The 12796-nt window shown below is 45.6% G+C and overlaps 1 long non-coding RNA gene across 1 annotated transcript; it reads left to right on the forward strand.

The window, feature by feature from the left end:
* The first annotated feature begins 1863 nt into the window (after window positions 1-1863).
* LOC147189915 (uncharacterized) lies at window positions 1864-3013 on the forward strand. Its single transcript, XR_015104035.1, has 3 exons — window positions 1864-1918; window positions 2095-2186; window positions 2947-3013. It is a non-coding gene; the product is annotated as an uncharacterized LOC147189915 (long non-coding RNA).
* The last annotated feature ends 9783 nt before the right edge of the window (window positions 3014-12796 follow it).

The following is a 12796-nucleotide window of genomic DNA, read 5'->3' on the forward strand; positions in this document are numbered from 1 at the left end:
CAAATGCTTCTCCAAGCCCGAGTATACCGAATTTTAACATAGCCTCTTCTGAAAGAGCCGTCAATGTGTCATGAGCGGAGGGAACCCGACACTCGGGGCAGTGTTTCTTTGCCTCCTCTGCAATGAGAACCCATGATGGCAGCTTGGCCCCTCGCTGTAGTTCGCATACAGTGCGCTGCAGGAAGTGATTAACAGGAAAAGATCAAAGTCGGCGAGTCAGGATAAACACTCCTATTCCTCTGGGGTAAACAGCACCACTTCCTCTTTTTACAGACTGACGGCTGTCTCCTCTGCTGCAGCGCAGTGCACACATTGTCCCCACATGAGGCGCTGAACCAGCAGCCAGGAAGCGAGTGTGATGGAGAGGTTGCCCAAATGGTAGGGGGGGGGGGGGGGGGTGTCGCAATGTCTGCGTGTGCGAGATCCTCGAGCGAGTCAATATACAATACAGTATATATAAACATTTCACTGGCAGAAGGACTTGCACTTAAGCAGAAGAAAATATATCTTCATATATATTTTTTGTTCGACTGGAAATACAGAATTTTTACTGTCAGTTAGCTACAGTGCTCCTTTTATTTTGATCATTTGAAATGCTGATCTAATGTCTTCCCATAGCTTTGCATTATGAGCTGTTTAAAAAAAAAAAAATTGGCTCATAATGCCAGGAAAAATAACACACCTTTCCTTTCCCCGAAATTTCATAAATGTCAGAAGCTTGTGGTTTTTATGCCGCCACAGCGTTATTTGCCACCAATCATTCCTGGAGCGGTTCACATCAAACACTTGTCTTAAATTAGGCCACCGTCTCTCCGTCTGTTGCATCCGCGCGTGGTTTACGGTCCGTCTTTTGAATTCAATCAGTCAATCGAAACCTGAACCACAGTTGACGTTACGTCGTCATGTGTGGAGGTTTAAAAAAAAAAAAACGTAAGGAAGCTGCTTTCATAAAAAAGACGGTAAAGATTGCAGTTTTCAAAATCTAGTGAGTCGTAGTAAAAAGTTGACTGATAAAATGCTCGAGGAAAGTCGAGTCCAGTGGCACTTGAGTACTCGCCTTGTTTATCCTCTGCAAAAAAACAATACTCTTCTTTGTTCTTTGCACACACGAGAAGTAGCTGGCATAAATAAATGAGGCTAAAACGTTTTTTTTTTTCTTGAAACATTCCATTTAATTATTACAGCAAGCGTTTTTCATGAAGTACAATAATATAGATATTATATATTTTTTGTCGGGAGCCTTAAGCGGATGATTGCCGTGAACATTTATTTTAATGGGGAATTATCATTGGCCATAAGTTGTTTTTCACAGAAGACGTGGTCACAAAACAAATTGAACTTGTTTTTGAATGTATGACTGTACCTCAGAAATTTATTCAAGCACAGTAATGAAGTAATTGTGCGTCATTACTTCCCACCCCTGTTGTTGGTTCACAATTTTTGCGGTGGTGACCTCACCGTATGCAAATTTTCTCAATTGGATGCATTCGCCGGTGCAAACCAACAGCTGTGCTTTCAGGAGCTTTTTATGTGTGTGTGATTCAGGCAGATGTGCAGGTGTATCACTGCGAGGCAGGAAGCGGAAGCTATGAAGTGCAAACTAGAGCCAAAGTGCTTACTATGCATTTTGGCTGCACGTGAGGGTGAGAAAAACACCTGGTGGGATGAAGAATACCGCGTGGACCAAAGTAAAGGGGGACCGTTACACATCCCAACGGCAAAAATCCTTTTCACTACACCATGAACCGCTTCTGGAAAGACATCCAACAAGATTGCCCAAAATGTCTTCATAAAAATGAAGATTCCTTTGGAGCCGCACCAGCCCTTGGGTTCATCAATTGAGTTGAAAAGCCTCACAAGTTGGGTCGCTCGTATCCGAAGCCACCCGCTGTCATGAATCGTGACATTCTGATCCCTGGTAGGAAACGTTTTGCATATTTAATACATTCGTACTGAGCGACTGCGTTCCACATACCGCGAGACAACGATTTGTCGAAAGAATCTGGTATTAACCTTTTGATGTTGTCGCTGTGTTTACGTCAATGTCAAGGCGGTCCTTGTTGAATCCCCCACCCCTCTTCTCTCCTTCCTTAGGTGAAACATAACCTTCTTTTGGGCTCAATGGATGGCAGATCACAGGCCCTCGAGATCTCAAAGAGACAATTATCCTCAATTGAAGGCCGACGGTGAGAACAAACACTTTGCAAGCGGCGCAGGGGTCTTTCTTCTCTCAGGCAGTCAAGGGGGGGGGGGGGGTTCGGGGGGGGAGGGGGTCTAGTCCACTGACCAGGTCAAACTGAATCTTCACCAAGGTCCTGGCTGGCGTGTTAAAACGTTCCGGGAGAAACGAGACACAAGCGCGAGTGTCGCTAAATCCAGACTGTCACAGCTCAGTCAGTTAAGCTTTTGCAAGTCCGTGTGAGCGAGAACCGGAAAGTAAAAATACAGCGTTTGGCCTTGTTGGTGCTTTTGAGGCTCCAGCCTTTGACATTGTCTTTGTGCTCGGCTTCCATGATGGATCGCGCAGCCTTTGCTGTGGTAGGCATGCAGCTCCAAGGCCAAATGTGGGTTTTATAAATAGCGAGCCCTGTGGACGCGCGGCTTGCTCGCACTGTTTCTCTTGGCCCGTCGAGGCCCCGACACATTGCCATTAATCCGCCTCAAATGCAAAGCAACACGAAATGATTCCTTGTCATTGCAGCTTGCCAGCTCTGCTCAGAGTCGATCACATTTGAGTCGGTGATAGAACAACTCAGGCTAACTGTGGGTTTTGTTCTGCTGTTTTTCTGGAGCCACTCAGACACCAAACAACAGCAAAAAGAAAAAGAAAAAAAAACCTTCACACACAAATGATTTCCTGTAATAGAAAGATTTTTGGGCTTCTCTGCTTGCCATTAAGAAAAAGAAAATGCATCTAATAGATTCATTTGTCTTTGCGCCTGACAGGTCCAAGGGACGCTTCCATCGTTTAATTGGACGGGAGGTTCATTGACATCACAAGAGGTGAAAGGTCAGTGCGGGACAACCTTTGCCGCTTCTTTGGGTGCCAAGTTGTGTTTGAGATTTGCCAGGTGGGAAAGGTTTTTGCTTGTCTGGGCGGGAGTCTGATGCGAACATCTGCGCCGAACATCTCGCCAGAGCAAGAGAAGTCGGATTCATGCTGAAGCTCAAATGTGGACTTAATCAGATTGGGGGAAAGGGAGGCGATTTTTCGGAAAGTCTCAACAACAACAACTCACCTGTAAAGAAAAAAGCTGAGCTGCCCCTCCAAATGTTGTACGACGTGACAGCCAGGGGCTTCACCGTGAAATGGCTCTAGATTCCTTTCGAGCGCCTCATTGTATTCCAGCCAGTGGAGGCTTTAAGATGTTTTCACGCCTCAGCTTTTAGGAAATATTTTGTCACAAGTAAGACGCTAGACAAAGTTGCATCCGTTTTTTTCAGGATGTAGAAAGCCACCCGTCCAGCTTCATCATCTTATCACCAATTTCTGGCTGTTCTCAAATTCCATTTGTGTTACCCATATTCTCTTCATGTGAGTCAGTGCCACTGTTGCATCCAAAACGTAGCCCGCTTTCTGCCTCCTGATATAAATAGACAATGTTTACTCACACGTCCAGTTTAGCCAACAAGCGTCTAACTCTGCGCCTGACCCCTAACATAAACACGACATGGCTCCTTTCCCCAGCGACCCAGAGGGGCGCAGGTGGTCCACATGGACACCTCTATACGGGTTCTGACCCCGGTTCAAAGGTCACACCCCTCAAATGACGACCTTCCTCGCCGCCCCAAATTGCCCTGTTTATTTTTAGTCCGCACCGGGCTGTGTTGGGCTATTATAAGAAACATGAACATGAGGCCGTGTGCTAATTACCGTTGGGCCAGCAGACCCCCACTTTTGCTGATTGCTGCCATATGTCAGCCCACTCAAAGAGCGCAGTCTCGTCTGTCACCTTCACTGTCTCTCAGTGCTGCGGCGGGATGGCACTTTGCACAAAGTGCGCATTATTACGATTGCGGGCTGGAATCAGCCAAGTGTTGGATTTCCAGGAGAAGGATTGACAAAAAGTTTCACACTGACTGTTATCCCATGTCTGTATGTAATATGGGCGCCGCTCATTGGTAAACAACTTTGAAGGGGGTTCAAAACGAAACATATTGAGCAAAGTAGAAAACACTTTAAAATGGCTTAAATAAATGTTCAAACTGTGCATAAATGTATCATGTCTCAACAGTGCAAGCACTGCAATATATCAATTGAAAATTAAAACCGTCGATTTCTTGTAACATGTCCCAGTGATGTTGGATGGCATCTCAAAAGTGGAAATCAAGTAAAGAAGAGCACATTATCACAGAGCCCGTTGCTGGAAAGGATCAGTAAACGCGGTGCAAGTATTTAAAGAGGCACAAAGTAATTGGGTCGATTTAGGCCTATTTGTGGTCTGAAGGAGGTTTGAAATAAAGCAGCCGAGGTGTCGGCGGCCCCCAACTTGTGAAGTTTACAAAAGGTTTGATTGGAGTAGGAAGCTGGTTGTGTGGATTAGCACAAAGAGAGCGCATGCTTCTGTTTGGCACTGCGGACATTTGATCTGACGATTACCGAGCCGTTAGGCACTGAGCATCGGGGAGCAAAAACTATCCGTTCAGTAAAAAAGTGATATCATGCGAATCATTTTGAATTTGTATTCATATAACTCTCCATGTCTTCGACCATATTGGATGCAGAGTTTTCATCAACGCTACTATCAACCTCAATTTTTTTCTAACATATGTGGATTGTTTCAGTTTTTAATTTTTTTTTTTAAATTCCATAAACTTTCATGACTCAGCCCTCTTTTGCCCTACGTTGCCGGGTAACATGTGCATCGGTGCTGTGGCCGGCCGGGGCTGTCACCGAGGCGTCTGGCCAGTATCAGACAGCGCTGGCCCACCCGCCTCGATCTTCCCTGATGGATTAGGTTTCCATCGTGCCTCAAACCTGCAACTTCCTGCGCAAATGAATCATTGAGAGAAAGAAAGCAATGCGTTATGCTTCTTCTCAGACCTGCTAGTTAGCTATGATGTGATGTTTCCTGAGCGCATAAATGACTTTTAGGGAAGCCAAAAAGCCCACCTGTTTCGTGATCCATTTGGATGTGGATATACAGTATATCGGTAGAAACACCTGAGTCAGTGACGAGTTAAGGAAATATCAAGAAAGTCACTTTGTTTGCTGTGGTTAAGGCTTTCAATTTACCTATTATAACATTTTCTTACTGTTTTGTGAAGTGAATAGAGTGATATTTTCCTCATAAAAAGTACATTACATTTTTTCAGTTTTTGTTTGGGGAGGTGGAACGGATTAACGGCACAACCATTCATTTCAATGAGGAAAGATGATTTTTAGATACAAATGTTTTGAGTTACGTATTCACTAAATGTTTTTAAAAAAAAACACTGCCGTCGCATTTACAGTTTCATCCAAAAGCCACGTAAAATGCTTCGTGTTGAGAATCTAGCAAAAGTGCAAAAACACTGTCCTGCATCCTCACTTACAAATTTGAACAGCTGCTGCTTTCCCTGCAGTCTTTTTGTAATTCTGTGGAAATTGTTTAGAAATAGTCTTGTTGTTAACAGGCATAACTCCAAGGAATTATGTATGACTGTTTGTTTTGCACCGACTTTAAATTTCCCGTTGGCCGTAGTCAGTCAGATATGATGCTTTACGATAGTTGCACGCAGTGCGCAGGTGGGCTTTGCAACTTCAGCGTTTCATTTATGTTAATGGCACCATGCCAATGTAAGGAGCTGGGGGCCTTTTATGATCTCGTTGCACCTTTCCCCCCCCCCCCCTCTTTTTTTCCTTTTTTTAAAAATTTGCTCTTGGCTATAACTACATTTTGTGCAACAGAAACGATGTCAGACTCATTCGTTTGAATATTAATCTGAATGAATAATATTCCATACATGTATGACCCATGTTTGTTTATACAAAGGCTTCAAAGCCAAGATAGGATCGAGCGCTAGTTGGGCTGTGGAAGCATCTGGCAACACTTTGCGGTAATGGTTGCTAACTTTGGTTATCAGGACTGAGCTCCCTGGATTAAGCTTTTATCCCAACGCTGGAATTTCAAACTTTCTGCTTTGTGAAAGCCTTAATTGAGGAAAGTTTTTTTTTTGTTTTTTTGGAAGGGGTGGGGGTGTCTGCTGAGGTAACACCCAGCGAGTAGAATGTAACACCCAGCCAAGAGATGTTAATTTCTGGAGTGTCTCAGGAGCTTTTCTAATCACTTTTTGCTGTTTGTCTTTTCTGCTTTTTCTTCTACCTCTGCTGCAATTTTATTTGGTTGAGGTAATCCTTCAGTGTGCCAGGCAGCTGTACAGTAGATTTTAGTGCTCTTGTCTTTGGTGGAAGACTTTCTTTGCCACCACTCATGTATAAAGGGATGTGGATTCATTATTTCTTCGACAAACCTGCTGAATTTCCATATTTTCTGTGCAAATAAAAGGGCGAGACGCGAAGCGCGGCAGCAGACAACAACTCGCCGTAGATTGCGCAATCCCTCACCCAGCGGCCTGTGTTGGCAAGTTTCTGCCTCTTTATGTCTCCAACATGTTTTCAGGCACGTCTAAAATAAGCTCTAATTTCCCCCTGATTTGGCGAATGTGTTTAATATTCGAGTCTTACACGTTAGCTTTGCCAATTGCATAAAACTGCGCATAAACGAAAAACAAAGTGCGCCACTTTGCCCCCGCGCTGTGGCAACCAGGTTACAGTCGCTGCCATTCTTCTTCCACATGAGCCCTGGCCTCTCTGCAAATTTTGCACCCATTTTTTAAAAATATTTTCAGGTTGCCACGCCGCCACTCTATTTGACTCAGAAATCTATAAACCCGACGCTTATGTCGGTGCCTCACCAGCCGTGAATCTGACTTGAGCGATACCTCCTGGGAACATGCATATGTGTGTGTTTTCCCCCCCAGTTGTGAATCACTGTTGCCACCTGGACATCTGTTGTGGGCCACCTGATGAGCACCTAAGCAGGGCCAGCACACCTGATGGTGCCCCCCTGTGGTTCTGGCCTCATAGGAGCCTCCCAGATGCTCCAAACACTTTTGGGCATCAGTCCAACAACAACAACAACAACAACAACAGAAGCAGCAATGGCGAAGTCAATGGGGCTTTGAAAATAAATCCCAGCACTTCATCACTCGTGTTTGTGTTTGTGACGTCTGCTGCCATTGAGGGAAAAGCCCCTTGAATGAGACAGAGTTTGGTTCTTAATAATGAAAGCGCTGGTAATAGAAACCCCCGCTGTCTCGCTGCGAAATTGGTTTCACATTTTTGAATGATAGCCAAAGCAGTGAAAGATAAAAAGCTCGCAAGGTTGTTTCAATACAGCATGAAATTCAAGAGGAGTTCTCCTAATTCGGTTTCTAGTCCCCCTCCAGAATACTGGAATACTCTCCACCCAGGATTGACGACTGCACACAGTTCTTCTACTCTTTCTTTCCGGTAATCTTCCTGAGAAACCAAGGTGGGACTCTTGGTTGAAAAGGTCACTGTCCTCCAGCATTCTTGGCTTGGCAGGGGGGCAAGGGTCGGGTTGAATTGGAGGGGCAGGTAACCAAGGGCATTGAAAGTCCAGGGGAGGTACCGAAATCGGGTTTGGCCCTTTTGGCTTTTTTTTGTGATGTTTTGTGGTCATTGTTGGCTGGGTTTTTATGCAACATTCCTCCTGGCCCAACGGTCCGTTTAGACGGCAGAAGTTTAGAAGCGAGTGGGGGAAGTGGCCATTAAAAAGGCGGACTTTAAAATCTCAGCAGCAACAATAGACGCTGACCCCTGAAGCAATTTTTGCGATTGGGTACCTTCAGCCCCCCGCCAAAAAAACCCTAAATAATAAAAATGATCACAAGACATTGAAGGTTAACTCGGACAAGAAAAGGAAAGAGGATAGCGTGAGGAAATGCAGTGATGGCTTTGTTCTTTGTTTTGCTAGAATGTCATCCAATTTGTCAATCGCTCTGAGACTCTTTCTCCTGCCTCGATTGAAAACGGCAAACTTTTATTTATTTATTTTTGGGGGTCATCAAAACAATGTTGTAGTTTGCCCAAAGGGATGCAGCCAGAGCAAACGGGGTCAAGCTGTGGTCAATTGAAGCTTCACGTAACCTCTCGTCTTTCTATTTTTCCAACACTTAACGAGAGTCTCCTAAGGCAGGGCTCCCCTGAGACGGCTTTGTCGTCGTCCGCCGACCCGCCTCGCTCCTCCTAGGCGGCTTTATAAAACAGATTACAGGTAAAATGGGTTGTTTTACCCTGGAGCCTGCTGTCACTGAAATATGGATGCGTTTGAAGTGCGAGCCCGTACGCAGTCAGCTCAGAAGTGACATGTATGTATGAGCGGGATCAGTCATTCCGACGGCGCTATCGCTACCCAGTTTGTCTTGTCACGGTGAAGCGTGGCCAAATTCCTCAAGCCCATCGCTATCCTACGGTTACTGCTTGCTCATCGCTTGCTCTCTGCGGCTTTGTGCAAACGAGAGATGAAGCCACAATTCCGACAGTGGATTTATGCGGCAGATTGTGTTTACGAATTAAGTACTTCTTGCAAAACAGCTTGCCCAATATAAGGGACGGCAAGTATGCGCACTCTTTGCAAAGCAGCAGTTTTTTTTTTTCTCAGGCGCAAGATCTGTAATCTGCCTCCATACAGGAAAAAGTTCCAAACCCTCTGGCATCAGATAAGTGTGTTTTTTTTTTTTTTTTTGTATCTGGGTCAAACGCATTTCTCTTGGAGCGTTTGGAGCAATGCCTTTGCTAGACAGAGGTTATTCAAGGCTGGCCTACAGGGAGCCGATTATGACTAATGAGTTCCAAGTTAATGTGACTGACCAGAGGCGGCAGCTGTCGGGAAAACCAGCCCAAGCGTTATCGTGAGATCTCGTCACAAGCCCACAGGAAGTGCACCGCTGCCGACGCCGCTCACGTCGGACACGGGATGTTGCGAGCTTCGTCGACTTATAAGGAAATATTCATTGGATGTTACGGGCAACTTTATAGCACAAATGCTTTCATGATCATGATTTTCAGTACGTCTCGGCATCAAACCGCATGATCCAATTGAACCGCGCGTTGCCTTTGCCGCCTGTGCTTCCACTCACAAGTCTGATTTTGTACGATGCGACGCTAGTGTCACGTGTGGCGCTGTTTCAGCTTGCAAGCAGCCAAGATGCGCTTTGTGGTGGTTGTGGAAAAATGGTTAGGCGTTGTGGGAACACAACAAACCTCAGCGTTAACCCAAAGTACGAGGCATTGACGACGATGAGGCAGCAGAGGAGAGCACCGAGGCGTTCCTTCGGTGTTGCCGGCAGGGACTGAGGGAGAAAGTATGTTGCTGATATTTTTCGATATACCAGGCACATTTCGGTGCATTTGCCCAGATGACCTGGAACAGAATCGCTTTTGCCGACACCAGCTTTCTTGTTTTCAGATCGGAAAGAATAGAGGTGATAATGAATCTCATTCTTGACTTAACCCCTTTCAAGGACAGCGATTACTACAGTGGACAGCATATCATGTTATCAGGTTACAGGGTACACAAAAGGGTTATTAATACAGCATATTGATTCTTCATGATTGACGTTGCCATTATTGTTATTGCGCAGTTAATTGAAATAAAAAAAAGAAAGAAAGTGAATACTGCTCTATGCGTATATCTTGGCAAGCTGCATCCAGTTTGATTTTTCCCCAGACGGAGACGAGATCCCTAAAGGTACACTTTTGTTTTCCCCTATACTTGCTTTATTGAAAGCTGCGCTGTGATACCTGACAAACAGAGATAAGTGATCAGTAATTGCTTTGTGGTTCCAGGCCCTCCAATCAATTATTTTGCCTCCCCGGCAAAAATTAGAGCCATTTATTTGAACACAAGCTCCGCTTAGGTGAGTCATCAGGGCTAATTGAGACCTGGGGATGGTGGCCCTTGTTGGCAAGCGACGGAAATGTCGCTGTTAAAAGTTTTGCTTGTGCGGGATTATACAAACTTGAGCCCACCAAAACGCATTAAACCGTGGCACAGGACAGCCGGTCAGAGCGCCGAGGTGAGAGCGACAGGTGTAGAAATGATCTCAGACCCCACCCAGTTTTGCCGGGGCTCCTATTCACCCCTCGGCGAAGCTGCCATACGTGCATTTTGGCCGGCGAGCAGCAGAGAAACCTGGCAATTAGAACATTACGGCTGGCTGACTGAGCAACGTTCGCAGCTGGTGAGAAACAGAAGGGAGAAAAGCACCAGCAGAGTGCGAGTGTTCCCACCGGAAAGCGATCCAGCACATACAGTCTGGAGACTGCGTTGATGTGCCTCGGGAGGGAGGTGGGGGGTGGGGGGGGGGGGGGGGGGGATTCCGTGATGCCACGCCACCCCTTAGGGGGGACAATAGGGTGTGGCCATTTAATCCATCAGTGATTTGCTGCGGGTTTAAAATCGTTAATTAACTTTGCGTGCGACTCACTCGATTCTAAATATCTTTTTCCGACAGAGGAAATAGTTGTCTACACCGTATGATTAGAGACTTGTCCAGATCACGCCGTGAATGATTGTAGCACATGCCTGGCGTCAATCTGCAAAGAGGTGTGCATTCTTGGCGTTTTCCAAGGAAAGCTAAAACCTGCTCATTATTTATTGATTTTAAACAAGAACGGTCCGTGACTTCGTTCTAACAATTGGTGCTTGAGATTAAACACCCCCACGGCCTCTCTGGTTCTTTTATTCATCGGATTTCAGTTGACAGATGGATGCAGTCGTAGCTGCTCAGAGCGGCCAGATGTGGGAGCAGACGACCAATGTTTTATTGACAAATCAGGAATGTACAGTATTTTGTAATACGAGAATGTATAGTCATTATTTTGGGAGGCGGGGCTAGTTATCTGCATAATGCACACACAGCGTTTAATTAATGAAACAAATGAGAATCCACAGGTTGAGATTGCGCTGCTTTAGATCAACTCAACTCAGATGGACGCGACTGGATTCCGTCCTGGTTCAACTCAACTCGCCCCAACCCGAACTTGACTCCGCCGGAACGCAACTCCACCCAGCTCAATTCAGATGAACTCCCCACATTTCCCTCAGCGACACCCCACCCGAGCTCGACTCAATTCCAATCTTCAGCCCGACTTCCATTTCAATTTTAATCTTATTTTTAAATCAAATCGATAGGCTACACATCACAATCAATTCATTGTAGCCTGGGTCTAAATATACATTGAGGTATTAACCGATCTAATTGATTTTGTCCCATGTTAAGTCCTTTTTAAGGGTCTGTTGGTTTTGTTTTGTTTTTTTCTTTTTTAATACGCTCCACCGCGTCCACTTGCATACCTGAACCGATGCTATAAGTAATCAAATAGGAGCCTTTCATGTGATGTCCCACCCAGAGGCTTCTTCTTCTCCCTTGAAGGAGACAATACGCCAATTCATTACCGGAGCTGCCTCTTCAAAGCCACTCAGCCACTCCGCATCGAGAAACTCTAAACTCACATCCCAGACGGGCTCCTTGAAACACCCACTCAACCCCCTCTGGGCGCTGAGGTGACGGCTGGATGAGTCCACATAAGTCACGGTGGCCTGCACACATCCCCTCCTTAAAGCCTGCCGCGCCACACCTATCCCCCTCGAGCGACAGGTGGATTATTGGGCACTGGTATTTTTGCATTCCCTTGCCCGTCTTGCAGCACGCACGTTAACTGCGGGAAAGGCAGTTGAGATCCCGATAGGTTGAGTGATGCAACTTCCTGTGGAGCATTTGTCTTGCAGAATACAGGACTGTATTCCAATTTTTTCCCGTGGTGGGTCGAAATGATTTGCTGAGGACATGACTCACGTGTGAATTTAAACTTTTTTTTTTTTAAAGAAAATAAAATATAGTTGGGAAATGGAGTAGCAACAACACTGTATCCCATTTCTAAAGTCTAAATTTTAAGTAGCAGGGGCAGGCAACACATGCTATCAATCCAATGTTTACACTTGTTGACTGACTAAATCATAGTGGCCATAAACGCCGCCAAGATGTTTCCCGCTCCCGTCATCGTTGAATTTGTAGCATCCTTTTGTGCCTTCGTTAAGTGTATTCAAAGCAAGTCCTTTCCGCCGTGTTTGTTTTTTCTCTGTCATGCTTTGTCACGACCTCAGGAGGCCGTTGAACCACTTGAGGGAAACAAAAGTCGCTTGACCCTGTGCGCTTGAGGGGATTCATGAAGCGAAGCGCTGTTTGTTCACCATCCGCCGTGAGCTTTACTCGGCACGCGTTGTTTTGTCTGGCTATTTTGATAGCGCTTTAGGATTTTTTTTTTTTTTTTTTGAACTATGAGGTTTTTTTTAAGATTGTAAAGCCTGAACAAACACAGCTCGACTTGAGTCATCTTTTCATCTCCGCAGCCAAGTCTCCTAATTGTTATTCTTTGGCGACATGCTTGTATCGCTGCAGATCACTTTTAAGCACGCTCACGCGACACATCGATTTAAGAAGCGCTTCCTTCCGAGGGTGGCAAAAAATATTGCATTATTGTCTCTCTCTTTCTCCCCCGGTTCAATTGTTCTTTGCCAAGTCTGATGTCAGCCCACGGAGCGCGCGTGTACAGTTTCTGTTTTGACACAAGTTCCTAATTACACATGTAAATGATTGATCACCTGGTCTCCTGGCAAGCGTAGATGGAGGTCCTCGTTACGAAGATGTTTCTGTGATTATGCCCAAGTTCAGGACACTCTGTCCGCCGCCGGGTATGAATGAAAGCGATACCTGCGCAAGGCCC

This window comes from Hippocampus guttulatus, chromosome 19 (assembly GCF_054856545.1).
Source record: "Hippocampus guttulatus isolate MCC_2025c chromosome 19, RoL_Hgut_1.0, whole genome shotgun sequence".
NCBI classification, from domain to species: Eukaryota; Metazoa; Chordata; class Actinopteri; order Syngnathiformes; family Syngnathidae; genus Hippocampus; species Hippocampus guttulatus.